The sequence below is a fragment of the Giraffa tippelskirchi genome, chromosome 3, assembly GCF_054371585.1.
Source record: "Giraffa tippelskirchi isolate mGirTip1 chromosome 3, T2T-mGirTip1v1.2.pri, whole genome shotgun sequence".
NCBI classification, from domain to species: Eukaryota; Metazoa; Chordata; class Mammalia; order Artiodactyla; family Giraffidae; genus Giraffa; species Giraffa tippelskirchi.
The window spans coordinates 186546263-186563574 of NC_137277.1; the positions used below are offsets into that span (position 1 = coordinate 186546263).

At 48.6% G+C, this 17312-nt stretch overlaps 1 protein-coding gene across 1 annotated transcript in view; it reads right to left on the reverse strand.

Annotated features, from left to right (window-relative positions):
* Positions 1-17312, reverse strand: part of EPHB2 (EPH receptor B2) — a 219125-nt gene that overhangs the window by 191132 nt on the left and 10681 nt on the right. The gene's annotated exons all lie outside the window — the stretch shown is intronic.

Here is a 17312-nt window from a genome sequence, read left to right on the forward strand (position 1 = left end):
CAATCCAGCCTCAGTTGCCAACACACCTGCCAGGAGATGGAGTTGTCAATAAGTTATTACTCTATGTTAGAAAGAAAAAGACAGATGCTTCCACCTCACAAACACCAACAGAACCTCCTAGGGTGGTTGGAGGGGGTGAAGGGTCAGGGTGAGAAGGGGGGCATGGTGCTTCCTCACCCCTGCCCCTCCCCTCAAACCAGCAAAGCCAAGGCCATCTATTGACCGGTTCCCACTCCCACCATCTCAGTCCCTGCCCCACCACCTGGGGGCCCGGGCCCTGTCCCCTGCACGGCCTGTGCCCCACAGTCTCTTCCCTTCATTGCAGCCAGAGCCACGCTTTCCAAACACAAGTCAGATCCTGTCACCTCCTCAAATCCCTCCATGGCTTCCATGCTGCTTGAGGCAGAAGCCAACTCCTGACCATGGTCCCCCCCCACCACCAACTTTATTTTTTCTCCTGAACATCCTCAACACCTAACCTGTTCACTAGATATTGCGCCCGCTGGAAGGAAAGCTCCACAGGGCAGGACAGATTGCATGGCCCACTGGAACTCGTCCACAATCACAGGGCTGGTTAAGAGGCTTGGATGTCAAGGTACCAGGCTGCCAGCCCTCAGGACCATCAAGGACCCTGGGGTACCACTCATCTGAGTGCCAGACAGAAGTGGGGGAAGGGTCAGTAACTTGATGTCCACCAGACGAATGTATATCCATCCTCCCTTACTCACTGAGTGGCCCCAAGCTCCTCGCCCTCTCTGAGAATCAGAGCCTCATCCCAGTGGGAAGAACAATCCCACTGGGCATTCCTCCCAAGCGGCCGTGCAGACCCAGTGTAAGAGCTCCCGAAGGCAAGACCCATGATGCTTGATTCGCTCTGGAATCAAGCGAATGGAATCAAGCCCACCCCCACCCTGGGGCCTGCCTGGCCCTGTGCCAAGCCCCCGCAGACTTCAGTACCAGTCTATTCAATTAAAGGGAGATGACGGATGTCACAGCACTCTGCCAACTGTCACCCCAAAGAACAAACAGAAGCGTATCCTCCTTTCACTGATCCCGAGAACTGTTCATTCGTTCCGTCCTTCCCTCATTCTTCCAATCAGTACACAGCTACAGAGCACCTACTATGGACCAGGCTTTACAGCAGGCCCGGGAATCTAGTGATGAAGAAATTGAATCATGGCTCCTGCTCTTAGGGAGTGTATAATCAGGTAGGAAAGAAAGAGAGAGACGATCAAAGAAACAACATTAATTTTACAATTATGACTTTGACAAATGCTGTAAAAGATCGGCCTGTGGAGCTGTTGAGAGCTCAGGGAAAAGTTCCCTGAAAGAGCAGAGGATGGATGAGTTATCCAGGTGACGAGCAAAGGAATCAGTCCAGGGGAATCAGCCAGTGCAAAGGCCCTGTGTTGGGAAGAAGTCTAGTAAAAATAAGGAATTGAAAGGCTGGAGTGGGTAGAACTGCTAGACCCAGGTGGGTGATGGAGATGAGTAAGAAAATGGGCAGTAGCTAGCCTAGGCAGGGCCCCTGGCCTATGGCAGGGGTGGGATTTATCCTTAAAGCAATAGGAAGTCATGGACAGGTTTTAGAGAAACTGCGTAGATTCAAAATCCAGTCGCAGGTGATGCTCACCTAAATGAGGTCCATGTGTCTCTCTGTCCCAGTGTGGCCAGGGATAGTGGGGTGTCAGACTCAAGTCTCCCAGTTTGGAGATGCCAAGGCAAAAGTTCCTCTCCTCCCAGCATCTCATGCCCAGGTAAGAATGCTGACCAACCTCAGGACTGAACATTCCAACGGTGTCCAGGTGCCCACTGGGTGAGGTCTACCCACTGGCCAAGGTCTGCTCAACAGCACAGTTGTCAGAGAGAATGAAAATCTGCCCAGAAATTCAGGAAACTCGGCACGGCTCCCCCTGTGATCCTAACTGGGAGGCATTACCCCGAGTGAGCAGATTATCAGGATGTGTAATTTCTGGAATAAACACAGCTGTGTTTGTTTCTCCGAGCAGTGCTCCAGACAGAGCAGCAGCCCGGCCCGCCGCGTGCAGCTGGAGCCTCGCACCTTGGGACGGACAGCCGCCCGGGAATGGGGGACACGCCCCTCCCTGCTGCCTCCGGGTGCTGCCATCCAGGCGGATCTGTCTGGCCGCCACTTTGGGGCCCCTTGGGAAGCTAGTGCAAGAGACCACAGAGGTGCTACAGTCCCAGGAGGGGGAGGGAGCATGGAGAAACCTCCAGGTCTTTTCCCTTTGGGATGAGGGGATTGGTCACGATCGCTAGGACAATCTAGAGTTGTTCACTGTGGGAGCATCCTCCTTAGTGCAGGCGATCCATGTGCAATGACCCTGAGAAGGTCAGAGTCCAGACCCGGAGCTCCCAGACAGGAGAAATGAGGTCCAGGGAAGGGGACTGGGGAGAACAGGGCAAGGGACACTGTACTGCGAACCTCTGCTTTGCGCCAGCTGTTGAAATAGGTCCCCGAGACACCGTGCCGTTCACTCAGTTCGCAGCAGCTGTGCAGCCCTGCCATCTGCAGAGCTTTAATCTCACTTCTGTCTCCCAGGAACCCAGTGACCATGGGCAAGTCATATAAGCCTCTTGCGTGAGCACTAAGTCACTTCAGTCATGTCCGACTCTTTGCAATGGACTGTAGTCCGATGCTATAAAGAACAAGACTGCATAGGATCCTGGAATGTTAGGTCCATGAATCAGGGAAAATTCAGTTCAGTCACTCAGTCGTGTTTGACTCTCTGCGACCCCATGAATCGCAGTACGCCAGGCCTCTCTGTCCATCACCAACTCCCGGAGTTTACTCAAACCTGTGTCCATCAAGTTGGTGATGCAATCTAGCCATCTCATCCTCTGTCATCCCCTTCTCCTCCTGCCCCCAATCCTTCCCAGCATCAGGGTCTTTTCCAATGAGTCAACTCTTCACATGAGGTGGCCAAAGTATTGGAGTTTCAGCTTCAACATTAGTCCTACCAATGAATACCCAGGGCTGATCTCCTTTAGGATGGACTGGTTGGATCTCCTCGCAGTCCAAGGGACTCTCAAGAGTCTTCTCCAACACCACAGTTCAAAAGCATCAATTCTTCGGCGTTCAGCTTTCTTCACAGTCCAACTCTCACATCTACACATGATTACTGGAAAAACCATAGCCTTGACTAGATGGACATTTGTCGGCAAAGTAATATCTTTGCTTTTTAATATGCTATCTAGATTGGTCATAATTTTCCTTCCAAGGAGTAAGTGTCTTTTAATTTCATGGCTGCAATCACCATCTGCAGTGATTTTGGAGCCCACAAAAATAAAGTCTGACACTGTTTCCACTGTTTCCCCATCTATTTCCCATGAAGTGATGGGACCAGATGCCATGATCTTAGTTTTCTGAATGTTGAGCTTCAAGCCAACTTTTTCACTCTCCTCTTTCACTTTCATCAAGAGGCTTTTTAGTTCTTTTTCACTTCTGCCATAAGGGTGGTGTCATTCGCATATCTGAGGTTATTGATATTTCTCCCGGCAATCTTGATTCCAGCTTGTTCTTCTTCCAGCCCAGCATTTTTCAAGGTAAACTGGAAGTGGTCAAACAGGACATGGCAAGAGTGAATGTTGACATTTTAGGAATCAGTGAACTACAATGGACTTGAATGGGCGAATTTAATTCAGATGACCATTATATCTACTACTGTGGGCAAGAATCCCTTAGAAAAAGTAAAGTAGCCTTCATAGTCAACAAAAGAATCTGAAATGCAGTACTTGGGTATCATCTCAAAAATGACAGAATGATCTCTGTTCGTTTCCAAGGCAAACCATTCAATATCCCACTAATCCAAGTCTATTCCCCAACCACTAATACTAAAGTTGAATGGTTCTATGATGATCTACAAGACCTTCTAGAACTAACAACAAAAAAAGATGTCATTTTCATCATAGGGGACTGGAATGCAAAAGTAGGAAGTCAAGAGATACCTGGAGTAACAGGCAAGTTTGGCCTTGGAGTACAAAATGAAGCAGGGCAAAGGCTAATAGAGTTTTGCCAAGAGAACACACTGGTCATAGCAAACACCCTCTTCCAACAACACAAGAGAAGACTCTATATATGGACATCACCAGATGGTCAATACCAAAATCAGGTTGATTATATTCTTTGCAGTCAAAGATGGAGAAGCTCTATAAAGTCAGCAAAAACAAGACCAGGAGCTGACTGTGGCTCAGATCATGGACTCAATGGAAAATTCAGACCGAAGTTGAAGAAAGTAGGGAAAACGATTCACGTATGACCTAAATCAAATCCCTTATGATTATACAGTAAAAGTGACAAACAGATTCAAGGGATTAGACCTGATAGACCAGAGTGCCTGATGAACTATGGATGGAGGTTCATGACACTGTACAGGAGACAGGGATCAAGACCATCCCCAAGAAAAAGAAATGCAAAAAGACAAAATGGTTATCTGAGGAGGCCTTAAAATAGCTGAGAAAAGAAGAGAAGCAAAAGGCAGAGGAGAAAAGGAAAGATATACCCATTTGAATGCAGAGTTCCAAAGAATAGCAAGGAGAGATAAGAGAGCCTTCCTCAGTGATCAATGCAAAGAAACAGAGGAAAACAATAGAAAGGGAAAGACTAGAGATGGCATCTGGTCCCATCACTTCATGGCAAATAGATGGGCAAACAGTGGAAACAGTGAGACTTTATTTTTTTGGGCTCCAAAATCACTGCAGATGGTGACTGCAGCCATGAAATTAAAAGACGCTTACTCCTTGGAAGGAAGGTTATGACCAACCTAGATAGCATATTAAAAAGCAAAGACATTACTTTGCCGACAAAGGTCCGTCTAGTCAAGGCTATGGTTTTTCCAGTGGTCATGTATGGATGTGAGAATTGGACTATAAAGAGAGCTGAGCACCAAAGAATTGATGCTTTTGAACTGTGGTGTTGGAGAAGACTCTTGAGAGTCCCTTGGACTGCAAGGAGATTCAACCAGTCCATCCTAAGGGAGATCAGTCCTGGGTGTTCATTGGAAAGTCTGATGTTGAAGCTGAAACTCCAATACTTTGGCCACCTGATGCAAAGAACTGACTCATTTGAAAAGACCCTGATGCTGGGAAAGATTGAGGGCAGGAGGAGAAGGGGACGACAGAGGATGAGATGGTTGGATGGCATCAGCAACTCAATGGACATGGGTTTGGGTAAGCTCTGGGAGTTGGTGATGGACAGGGAGGTCTGGCGTGCTGCAGCTCATGGGGTCGCAAAGAGTCGGATATGACTGAGTGACTGAACTGCACTGAACTGAGAGATCTCTTCAAGAAAATTAGAGATACCAAGGGAACATTTCAAGCAAAGACAGATGCAATAAAGGACAGAAATGGTATGGACCTAACAGAAGCAGAAGATATTAAGAAGAGGTGGCAAGAATACACAGAACTATACAAAAAAGATCTTAATGACCCAGATAACCATGACGGTGTGATCACTCACCTAGAGCCAGACATCCTGGAGTGTGAAGTCAAGTGGGCCTTAGGAAGCATCAGTATGAACAAAGCTAGTGGAGGTGATGGAATTACAGCTGAGCTCTTTCAAATCCTAAAAGATGATGCTGTGAAAGTGGTGTACTCAGTATTCCAGCAAATTTGGAAAACTCAACAGTGGTCACAGGACTGGAAAAGGTCAGTTTTCATTCCAATCCCAAAGAAAAGCAATGCCAAAGAATGCTGAAACTATCACACAGTTGTACTCATCTCACACGCTAGCAAAGTAATGCTCAAAATTCTCCAAGCCAGGCTTCAACAGTACACAAACTGAGAACTTCCAGATGTTCCTGCTGGATTTAGAAAAGGCAGAAGTACCAGAGATCAAATTGCCAACATCCACTGGATCATCGAAAAAGCAAGAGAGTTCCAGAAAAACATCTCAGTTCAGTTCATTTCAGTTCAGTTGCTCAGTCATGTCTGACTCTTTGTGACCCTATGGACTGCAGCACACTAGGCCTCCCTATCCATCACCAAATCCCAGAGTTTACTCAAACTCATGCCCATTCAGTCAGTGATGCCATCCAACCATCTCATCCTCTGTCATCCCCTTCTCCTCCTGACTTCAATCTTTCCCAGCATCAGGGTCTTTTCAAATGAGTCAGTTCTTCGCATCAGTTGGCCAAAGGATTGGGAGTTTCAGCTTCAGCATCAGTCCTTCCAAGGAATATTCAGGACTGATTTCCTTTAGGATGGACTGGTTGGATCTCCTTGCAGTCCAAGGGACTCTCAAGAGTTTTCTCCAACACTACAGTTCAAAAGCATCAATTTTTCAGCGCTCAGCTTTCCTTTATAGTCCTACTTCTGCTTTATTGACTACACCAAAGCCTTTGATTGTGTGGATCACAACAAACTATGGAAAATTCTTGAAGAGATGGGAATACAGACCACCTTACCTGCCTCCTGAGAAATCTGTATGCAGGTCAAGAAGCAACAGTTAGAACTGGACATGGAACAACAGACTGGTTCCAAATTGGGAAAGGCATACGTCAAGGCTGTATATTGTCACCCCGCTTACTTAACTTATATGCAGAGTACATCATGCAAAATGCCTGGCTGGATGAAGCACAAGCAGGAATCAAGATTGACGGGAAAAATATCAATAACCTCAGATATGCAGATGACACCACCCTTATGGCAGAAAGTGAAGAGGAACTAAAGAGCCTCTTGATGAAAGTGAAAGAGGAGAGTGAAAAAGTTGGCTTAAAGCTCAACATTCAAAAAACTAAGATCATGGCAACTAGTTCTATCACTTCATGGCAAATAGATGGGGAAACAATGGAAACAGTGACAGATTTCATATTTTTGGGCTCCAAAATCACTGCAGATGGTGACTGCAGCCATGAAAGTAAAAGACGCTTGCTCCTTGGAAAAAAAGCTCTGACCAACCTAGGCAGCATATTAAAAAGCAGAGACATTACTTTGCTGATAAAGGTCCATCTAGTCAAAGCTATGGTTTTTCTAGTAGTCATGTATGGATGTGCGAGTTGGACTATAAAGAAAGCTGAGCGTTGAAGAATTGATGCTTTTGAACTGTGGTGTTGGAGAAGACTCTTGAGAGTCCCTTGGACTGCAAGGAGATCCAACCAGTCCATCCTAAAAGAAATCAGTCCTGAATATTCCTTGTAAGGACTGTTGCTGGAGCTGAAACTCCAATCCTTTGGCCACCTGATGCGAAGAACTGACTCATTTGAAAAGACCCTGATGCTGGGAAAGATCGAAGGCAGGAGAAGGGGACGACAGAGGATGAGATGGTTGGATGGCATCACCGACTCAATGGACATGAGTTTGAGTAAGCTCCCGGATTTGTGATGGACAGGGAGGCCTGGCATGCTGCAGACCATAGGGTCACAAAGCGTCAGACGCAACTGAGCGACTGAACTGACTGACTACAGTCTGCCAGACTCCTCTGTCCATGGGATTCTCCAGGCAAGAGTCCTGGCGTGGGTTGCCACGTCCTCCTCCAGGGGATCTTCCTGACCCAGGGATAGAACGCCCGTCTCTTATGTCTCCTACAGTGGCAGGTGTAGTGCCACTTGGGAAGCCCCCATATAAGCTTCAGTACCCCCATCTGTAGAGTGGGGATAATCATACCACTCCATGGGGCTGTTGTTAGGATTAAGCAGGATTTGACATGTAAAGGACTATGAGCCTGGTGCACTATAGGAAGCCCACACATGATGGCTAGTCCTCCATTCCTTCATTCATTCATTAATCATTACCAAGCACCCCTATTTCCCCGGAAGCGTGGGGGAGACTTGCAAACAAGAGTCGAAGTAGCACAGGGAGCCCAGTCAGGGGCTCTGTGATGATCTGGAGGGATGGGATGGGGGAGAGGAGGGAGTCTAGGGGGTAGGGGATGTATGTATAATTATGGCTGACTTGCATTTTATGGCAGAAGCCAACACAACAACACTGTAACAAATTTTTTATATTATTTGCAGAAAATTTAAAAAAAAATTCCTGACTTCATGAAGCTTACATTCTTACAGGGAGGACAATGAGTAAATGATATTTTGTTTTTCTCATTATTATTCCTGCCAGTTTACAGAAAAGCAAGCTGAAGGTTGGAATGGTTAAGTCATTTTTTAGATGTCCATTATTTATTTTTATCTCATGTTATTCTCAGAAGGGCTAGAGGCAGATGTTAAATAATTTATCCAAGTCTCTATAGCTAGAAAAGGGAGCCACTGGCTTTAAAGGTCTTCTCTTCCTTGGCAAGAATTTTAGCGGCTACAGACCTAGTTGCAGGCCTGCAATGGGCCTACTGTGACCTCAGGCAAGGGTGGTCCCCTTCTGGGCCTCAGTTTCCCCACATCTGGCTCTAGTATTTTGCATCCTGGGATGGCTCCTGGTGTGCTGCCTGGATTGTACAGGCTCTGTAGGATTGCTGAGCCCTCTCAAGGTGCCCACAACCCTTCCCTGGCACTGAGGGCTGAAGTGGCTGGGCTGGGACCGGCTCTCTGGAGAAGCTGGAGGGCTTCTGGAAGGGGAGCAGGGGCCAGGCAGATATGTTCCCTCTGCCATGAAGTGAAGTGAAAGTTGCTCAGTCGTGCCCGACTCTTTGAGACTCTATGGACTATACAGTCCATGGAATTCTCCAGGCCAGAATACTGGAGTGGGTAGCCTTTCCCTGCTCCAGGGGATCTTCCCAACCCAGGGATTGAACCCAGGTCTCCTGCATTGCAGGCAGATTCTTTACCAGCCGAGCCACAAGGGAAGCCCAAGAATACTGGAGTGGGTAGCCTATCCCGTCTCCAGCAGATCTCCATGACCCAGGAATCAAATCAGGGTCTCCTGCATTGCAGGCGGATTCTTTACTGACTGAGCTATTAGGGAAGCCCCTCACTCTGCCATGGGCCCCACCATTCTGGCCCCCTTCCCAGTGTGTTCCTTACGTCCTGGCCCCTCGCACAACCAGAGGAGCTGGCTGGGTAAGATTTGCTTGCACCCACGGTATGGCTTAATCCTCCAGGTCAGACCCACACAGCCCCTCCCTGCCCGCCCCTCCCACACTCTGGATCTGCCCCCGACATCAGCCTCCACAGCTCCTGAACCCGTCCCTGCTTTTGATTTCCTTCCATGGCTTCCTATTGCCTCCAGTATCAAGTTCAAACACCACAGCTTGTCACTCAAGGCCCTGCTTCCCTGGCTCAAACCTTCTCCCAGAGCTTCATCTCCCTTTTCTTTCTTTTATACATTTTCATTCACTGTGGATTTTACAGGGCTTCCCAGGTGGCGCTAGTGGTAAAAAAAAAACACCTGTCAGTCAATGCAGGAGACAGAAGAGACGCAGGTTTGATCCCTGGGGCGGGAAGATCTCCTGGAGGAGGGCATGGCAACCCACTCCAGTATTCTTGCCTGGAGAATCTCCAAGGACAGAGGAAGCCTGGCGGGCGGCAGTTCACAGGGTTGCAAAGACTCGGACACGACCGAAACGACTTAGCATGCACTTAGCATGTGGTTTCTGCAAACCTGCCCTGCTCCAGCCTCCTGGCCTTTGCTCAAGCTGTCCCCTGTGCTAAGAATGTTCTCCATTCCTTCACTGTGTGTCAAAAATCCTACCGAACTAAACATGCCTTCCATCGACCCAGGCTGGAAGACATTTTCCCTTTGCAGTAAATAATATTCCATCTTACACCCTATTTATCACATCACTGCACATCTCTGAACCTGCCTTTTTATCAGCAAAATCAGTGATGATAACTATGATGCAGGGTTGTTGAGGGGAATACATGAGAATGTGTCAGAAAAGCAGCCAGTATAGTACCTAGTACTTAACAGGGACTCAGTGGTGAGCAGTTGCTATGATGATGATCATGTTGAGGATAGAAGAGAAAAGAGGAGAAAGAGAAGAGAAGGCAAAGGGAAGGAGAGATGGAAACAAAGGAACAGGAAGGAGAGGTCACTGCTCCCTCTGTTGGGATGTCACTCTTTGACATGAGAATGTCAGTTCTTCTTTTTTTTTTAAACATTTTTATTTATTGTATCGAGTCTTAGCTGCATCGTGCGAGATCTTTCATTGGGGCATGCGGGATCTTAGCTCCTCAACCAAGGACTAAACCCGCATTCTCCGCACCACAAAGTGGGCCCCCAACCACTGGACCACCAGGGAAGTGCCCGAGAATGTCAGTTCTGATTAATTCCTCTCTATGTCCCAGCATACTGGAGGCTTTCATAAATGACTGTGGAATGAACAGACAGAATGAAAGGATGGATGGATGGGGAGAAGGAAAGAAGCTAGGATTGTGGGAGAGAAGAAAGGACACAGGGACAGATGAATGGAAACAGATAAGCCTGGAGGAGACTGAGCGTGCTATCCCAGAAGTCTAGCAGCACGGCATCCCACTGGCAGCTGAGGTTTCTGGGAACAGATGCCAAATCTGCTCCCCTGGCTCCAAGCTCCTGTGCTCCTGGCCAGCATCAGGCTGCTCTCAAGGTTGAGCGAGGGGAAGCTCAGGGCAGCTGATGCCCCCGGGAGTTCCAACTCTTTCCCCACCTGTCACCAGCCTCTGAGAGCACCAGCCCCTGACAGCAGGAACATAGCTCCAAAAGTGTTAGCCAAGTCAATGGGAAAATAGGATTTATTTTACAGAAATTCACTTCGGGGGCCAACTTCTTTGGAACTCCCCAGTGCAGAAACGTTGGCAAATCTACACTCAATGGCTCAGAAGGTTTCTCCAAACCTGGGGAGTGTGCAGTTTGCCAGCTCTTTTTTTAAGTCCCCAAAGTGGAGAATAAGGAAATATCACAATCTAGATGCCAAAGAGAATCTAAGGGGGAGAAATGCACTCTGGGTTTTCAGGTTTGTTCATTCTTCCATTCATTTATCCAACCAACTATCTAAAATTTTGCCATGATCCATCCGTCCACCATCCCAACCCCTCCACCCATCTCTCTACCCATCCAATCCACTTAGTTGCCATCAAACGATCCTTTGCTCTCTCTCTCTCTCGATCCATCTATCAACGTGCCCATTACTGACCCAACCATCCAATCCACGCAATTATCCGTGCACTCATCCTCTATCCAACTAGCCATCAATCACTGAAGCTCCTATCCAACTGCTCAGCTATTTACCTCTCCAGTTGTACTCTATTCAACCAGTATGACTGAGGATCTCCCAGGATGGTTGGGGGTAAGCCAGACATGCTGACACAGTACCCAGTACAGTCTAACCAAGGCAATATAAAAGAGGTACATAACAAGGTGCCACCGAGAATACAGTAGTCACCAAGGACAGTTCAACTCTACACATAGAAGGGGGAGGGGTCAGAGAGGTCAAAGCAGGCTTCAAACAGGAGACACTCGAGCTTGATCTTAATAAGCAGCCAGAGAAAGAAGGCGAAAAGGGTACCCAGGCAAGGGGGCAACAAATATGCTGGATTCTAGAAGTTCCAAGGCCCGAGTCCTCAGAACCACCTAATTAACTGCGGACCCTGGGCCAGTCCCCAATCTTTCCAAGTCCACATGCCTCTATAATAATGCCCTCTTGATTCCCAGAGAGAAAGGCCCATGTTCATCTACTGCTGGAAGCAAAGTTGCCATGTGCTGCCCTGGTGGCTACAATAAGGGTAGACCTGATGGGGAGGTAAGTGGGTCCCTCAAGTTTTGTGCAACAGGCTTTGCTGTCAAGTAGACACAGGTGTAAATCCCAACCTTACATTTTGCTCTAAGTTACTTAATATTTGAGTCTTATTTATTTATTGATTCTTATTTATTTAGCGGGCTAGCTGGGCCGGGTCCTTGTTGCAGCACGTGGGATCTCTGATGTTCGTTGTGGCATCTTTGTTGCACCATGCAGGATCTTCAGTTGTGGCATGCAAGCTCTCAGCTGTGGCATGTGGGATCTAGTTCCCTGACCAGGGATTGAAGTTGGGCCCCCTGCATTGAGAGTGCAGAGCCTCAGCCACTGGACCACAAAGGAAGTCCCACTTCCTTCTTTTGAGAATGAAGACACCGCTAATAGTTTCCTCCTAGGCCAAGGCGAGGACTGAATGAGGTAATGCAGGGGGATCCCCTGGCCGGCTGAAGGTAATACCAGCTATTCTTCCCAACTGCTACCAATTTTCAAGTCCTACTGTGTGCCAGGCAAAGTAATCTAAAATGGTGGTTAAGAAAGTCGGCCTTAGACCCATATGTATCAGTTCTCAGTCAACATTAGCTCTTTGCCCGTATCAGCAATTTATGTACAAATGATTCAGAAAAAAAATACACACATACAGGTACTCTCATACAAAAAGGGATACAAATATGGCAAAATGTTCGCAATTGTTGAATCTAGGTAAAGGATGGCCTTCCCTGGTGGCTCAGTGGTAAAGAATTCACCTGCCAATGCAGGAGATGTGGGTTCAATCCCTGGGTCAGGACGATCCCCTGGAGTAGGAAATGGCAACCCACTCCAGTATTCTTGCCTGGAAAATTTCAAGGACAGAGGAGCCTGGTGGGCTACAGCCCATGGGGCTGCAAAGAGTCAGACATGACTGAACACTGTTTTAATTACTGCTATTATTATCAATCATTGAACCGCTGAGAAACTGAGGCTGAGAGGTTGGGTAAACATCACCTGCTTTTCAAAAACACCTGCTCTTTTCTTTTAATTTCTGAAACAGCATGATGCAGTCAGTGATATTATATTCATTTTCCAGCTAAGAAGCCAAGGCTGAGCGGGAAATGACCTACGCAAGGTGACACAGCTGGTGAGTGGCGAAGCCAGGACTGGGACAGCCTGACCATCTCCAGAGTCCAGGATCTTCCCCAGCATCTCCTGCCTCGCCTGTGTCCCTGGACCCAGGCCAAAAGGGGCCGGGCCTCATCGGAACCCTTTCAACTCCAGCAGAAGCCAGTCAGAAGGGAGCCTCGCGCTTTGCTGGCGTGGGGCTGAGCTTCTGGGCGGCCCAGGAACACCCAGCATCAGGGCCTCCTTGGTATCTAGGGAGCGCGTCTGACTGTTCTCCTGAGAGCGGCAGGAGCTGCCACTTGAAGCCGTGGGGAGTGACAGCTGACACTGATGGGGACAGGCTCACGAGGACATCCCGCCCTGGGGCCCTGACTCGAACAGACTCCCTGGGCCACACGGCCTTTCGTGGGTTCCAGAAAGGCCCCGCAGGCTCTGGCCGGGGCTGTTCCCAGGCTCTGCCTCCCCGCGAGAGGCAGAGAAGCCCGCATTCAGGCGGGACGCATCCCACTGTGCGCTAAGCCGCTTTCTCCCCACTTACACGTTCAGATGCTTTTTGTCCTTCCGGCTTCCCATGGACTCAGGCCAAGTGACAAGTTGGTGCTGTGGACATATGTCGTCGCCATAATGGGAGTGTTGACCCCACGCTCTCTGCCTGCTGGGCCCAGGCAGCTTGCACCCCGCCCTGGTGCTTGGCATGCCCGGTTCTCAGCCACACAGGCCTCTTTCCAGCTCCCAAAGACACCACACATTCTGGGGCCTCCCCTTCGGATCTCTGCAGATGCTGTCCTGCTGTTGCCCGGAATACTTGCCTGCCTTGCCACTTCTCTACCCGGCTGTTCCTCAATAAGCATCGTGGAAGTCACCTTCTATGAAACTTGCCTAACTCCAGTTTACCACGGAAGAAACTGAGGCACAAAGAGGTAAGTAAGTTAAAAGGGCCAAGGCCCGGGATTTGCCTGGCGGTCCAGTGGTTAAGGATCCACCTGCCACTGGAGGGGACGGGGGTTCAATCCCTGTCCTGGGAACTCAGATTCCACCTGCCGCGGGGCAATGAAGCCCACGCACAGCAATTACTGAAACCCACGCAGTCTAGAGTCTGCGGGCCGCAACTAAGGAAGCCCGCACGCCTAGAGTCTGTGCTCCACAGCAAGAGAAGCCACTGCGCAGGGAAGCCTGCGCACTGCAACTAGGGAGAGCCCGCACGCTACAACAAAGACCCAGCACGGCCGAAAAGAAATAATTAAACTTTTAAAAAAGGGCCAAGGTCAGGCTGTTTGTAAGTTTCGGAGCCACAGGGGTTCTACCCCAAGAACACACGCCTCCCACTACACCAACTCTGCCCGCGAAGAAGAAACTGCAAGCACGACATGCTCTCTGCCTTTAAATAGGGTACATGCTGCCAGAAGGAGCTTCTGCTCCTGGACTGTTCTGGAAGGCAGGAAACAGAAGCCATGGAGGGAAGTTCCAGGAAGACTCTCCAGTTTAAGATTAAGAGGCACTTCTGACAACTTCACTGCTTACCAGCTGTGTGTGTGTGTGTGTGTGTGTGCGTGCATGCTAAGTCATGTCCAGCTCTTTGTGACCCTATGGGACTGTAGCCCATCAGGCTCCTCTGTCCATGGGATTCTCCAGGCAAGAATGCTGGAGTGGGTGCCATTTCCTCCTCCAGGGGATCTTCCCAAACCAGGGACCGAAACTGCGTCTCTTGCACCTCCTGCATTTGCAGGCAGATTCTTTACCATTGTGCCACCTGGGAAGCCTGTGGCTACCAGCCATGTAGACTTGGGTAAGTCACTACAGCTCTCTGAAGCTCAACTTCTCCATCAGTAAAATGGAGGTAACAACACCCTTGCTATTTCTCTGCCCCAAACACCTCAACAAGAGCTTGAAACTGCCAGCTCCTGAGCCAAATTCAGCCAACAAATATGACTTAGATTGGCCAGGATTGTATTTTAGAGCTGAGCAAACTTTTAAAAATCAGTTTTTCCATAAATGTCAGAACTTTGCAAACCATTAGATCTGGCAAAACTGAGCCCCAATCCCCGCATAGCAAGATGGTCAAGAGTGGGTAGCACCTGCCTTCTTTATGTTATCATTATTACGTTTTTGGCTGTGCCACGTGGCATGCAGGAGCTTAGTTCCCTGACCAGGGATTGAACCGGTGTCCCCTACAGTGGCAGTGTGGATTCCTAACCACTGGACCAGCAGGGAAGCCCCACTCACCTTCTTTAGGCAAGACATGCACTCTCCTGCGGACACTGCTGTCTGTCGAATCCTCACTCATTCACAACCTGGCCAACTCGTGAGTCGAGGGTCTCCAGCCAGGACTCTTAGGATTTGGTTGGTTGTTAATTTATTCTCATATAACTCTTTTAATATGTTCAAGAAGGAAAAGACTGAATCTGTTCAGGAGAGACAAGGGCTATATAAAAAAGACATAAGTGGAAATTCTAGAACAATACACTGGATGCCGTAAGAGCAGATTAGACGCTGCAGAAGAAGGCATAATTACAAAGGTGACCACTGGGACAAAACCATGAACCTTCCTAAACACCAAGCATATTTAAACAAACCAGAGTAAAGAATGCACATCTTGTAGAAAAAGAAGCACGGCAAATAAAGTACACACATCATCATACTGGGTCGGCCGAAAAGTTCGTCTGGCCAACCCCCCAAAATATCACAACATAGTTGAGACACAACACATCCATTACATCAATAAACATGAGCAGGATTAACTCACTTATTAAAAGAATAAGACTTAGGCTTTAGAGTGACAAAACTAGAGCCCAAATAATAATTCAGCTTCCCCTGTGCAAACAAGAGACACACCCAAACACATTTTTAGTTTCTTCTAAAAATAAAAGAGAGACTAAGGTGTATCAGAAGGACTGTGTCTGTATTATCTGTGTAGGCTTGATTCCTATTCAGTCAGCAACCCCATTTCCTGCTTAACCGTTTGACAATAAAATTTGCCTATGTGTTGCTTATGGTCTTCAACACTTCGCCACGGGCACATATCTCCGCAAACTCTGTGCCAACCTGTGGTCCAAACTTAGGTCTGACAGCAACTGGCCAACCAATGCCTTCAGACATTTCGGTTTCCTCCAGCGCTTCCCTGCTCCTATGGTGGCCCCCAGCCAAGGCGGGAGTGACAAACCACTCTCACCCCATTACAGGTTTTTTTTTTAACTTTATAAAATTTTATTTAAGTATAGTTGACTTACAGTGTTGTGTCAAAGGATTTCTTTTTTTCTTTGGACTGCACAGCTTCTAGGATCTTAGTTTACGTGTTCTTTTATAGTTGAATGAAGAACACAGTTGCTCCCTGACATGGCCTTCTGAGGTGGTTAAATCATGATCCCCTATTTACCTATGAGAAAACTGAGGCCCAGAAGGGTGAAGTGACCTGCCCCAGGCCACAAGGGTACCTTAGCCCCATCCTCCAAGTTCATTCCCACCAGCCCAGGGCCTCCTTCTCATGCCTGATCCTGAATAGCTATGACTTGGGCTACCATGGCTCCCCTTGTGGCTCAGCTGGTAAAGAATCCGCCTGCAATACGGGAGACCTGGGTTCGATCCCTGGGTTGGGAAGATCCCCTAGAGAAGAGAAAGGCTACCCACTCCAGTATTCAGTATCCCTAGGCCTGGAGAATTCCACGGACTGTATAGTCCAGGGAGTTGCAAAGAGCTGAACACGACTAAGCGACTTTCACTTTCACGTTATGGCACAAACATCTATTTGGTGCATATCATGAGCCAGGCCTTGTGCTAGGCAGGGGACATGGTGAAGTGGAGGGTCCCTCATCCTCTCAGGGGAGGCAGACAGCACGGGAAGTCAGTGCAGCGGCGGGATAGGACGGAGAGCAGGCAGGGCATGAGGTTTCTGACTTCCTGTTACCCATACCCTGTGCTAGAAACTCCCTGGGGTGGACTGTCCCTCAGTGTGATCACTGCCTATACCTCCTATCACTAAATGCAAAGCCGCCTCCCATTAAGGGGCCTAGGGACTTCCCTGGTGGTCCAGTGGTTAAGGATCTGCCTTCAAATGCCGGAGATGCAGATTCGATCGCTGCTTGGGGAACTAAGATCCCACATGCCACGGGGCAACTAGGTCTGCACACCACAAGTAGAGAGACTACACATCACAACTCGAGAACCTGCATGCCGTAACTAGAGAGCCTGCATGTCACAACTAGAGGACGCGTGCATCACAACTAGAGAGTGCACGCGCCGTAACTAGAGAGCCCGAACACCACAACTAGAGAAAAGCCCACACACTGCAACAAAGACCAGTGTAGCCAAAAAAGCAGAGGGAGGGAGGGGGTTGCTAAAGCTAAGTCTGGACCACAGGTCGGCCTAGAACACAAGGAGATGTGTGCACATGGTGTGTGGGCCACTGGGCATCACCCCCAAAGACACACTGAAGACCATGGGCAACACACAGGCAAACGCTGTGTGTTAAACCGTTCTCAGGAAACGGTGCTTCCTTTGAAAGACTGAACAGAAAACCAAGCCCAGCGTATTTCTCCCCCATCTCTGAACCAGATGAGGAGGCCTGGGATGAATCTGAGATGGCTCTGTGACTTGCTCCGACTGTAGG